The sequence below is a fragment of the Echinops telfairi genome, unplaced genomic scaffold (genome assembly GCF_000313985.2).
Source record: "Echinops telfairi isolate 266 unplaced genomic scaffold, ASM31398v2 ScPeMD7_70;HRSCAF=299, whole genome shotgun sequence".
Classification (NCBI taxonomy): Eukaryota; Metazoa; Chordata; class Mammalia; order Afrosoricida; family Tenrecidae; genus Echinops; species Echinops telfairi.
In genome coordinates, this window is record NW_022103968.1 from 28,324,423 (window position 1) to 28,325,589 (window position 1,167).

Genomic DNA, 1,167 nt, shown 5'->3' on the forward strand with positions numbered 1-1,167 from the left:
TGGCTTTTTACTCCCAAACTTCTCCAGCCCCCCAGCCTCCTTCCCTCAGAGGCTTTGTTGCCCGTTTCTGGTGTCCACCCTGCCACTCTCTGGGAATCACTTGCTCTGGAAGTTTCGAGAAGGCGGCGAGGCCCTCCTGGAAACACCCTACCCCTCTGGCTTCCACGGCCCCTCCCTTGCCTGGTTCTCCAACCATCCCCCCACCCTCAGTTGCTAAGGGGCTTCCAGGCTCAGCATGAAGGTTTTAGGCACGTCGCTTGCCACAATTTCTCCTGCGATAAACTCATCTACCTGCTGGCCTTCAAGTCTGACTACCAGCCCCACAGGAATGACCCTCAAAGGGGCTCTATGTTATAGGTGTATTGAGCGCCAGGGGTACTCAATAGAGGTTGATGAATGACTCCCAAATTGGTCCTTTAGTCCTGACTTCCAATCTGCAGCTCCTTACCAGACATCTTCCAGATGTCCCACCTGAAGTCCACTAGGACCCCCTTGACTGTCGATTTCGTCCACTTCTCCCAGAATTCCTTTTCCCAGGTCATCCTGGTCCAGTCCAGGAATCCAGTCTTCACACCGGGAGCTTCCCGGTGCAGGCCTTCAGTGTTGCACATACTCTGCACAGCCCACCTGGCGAGGCTGGTCCAACCCACACACCCTCACTGGCAGGGTTTGGTTTCAAACAGGGAGCATCAGGGGCCCTTCCTAGCTGCATGAGTGGTCTCCCCAGACAGGTCAACTCCTGCCCAGAACCCCAACATTCTCCCTTGGCCCTACTCACTGCCCAGAATCCTCAGTCTAGCTGTCTAGACCTCCCCTCCAGATAGGCTCTTCTCCACTGTCTGATTCTTTCGCTCATAGACCCCCCAAGCTCATTTCAAATGCCCAGCCCTTGCTCAGGTGCTTGTCCAATCTCCAATCTCTTTGGAGGAGTTAAATCCCAAGGATCTACCCCAGCTGAATTTCCCCAGCACATTTTCAACTTTGATGTGACTGATCATTGTCAACACTCCTAGCTCCCACCCACTAAAAGCCAGCAGCTCCTACAGGCCACCATAACAACGACCATGTCTCTGGTTTGAGGGCCGCTCACTGGGTGCTCTCCTCCCACCTCTGCCCTCTCTCAGTATGTCCCAGGACCCCCTTTCACCTTCCTCCAAGCCTCTAGCT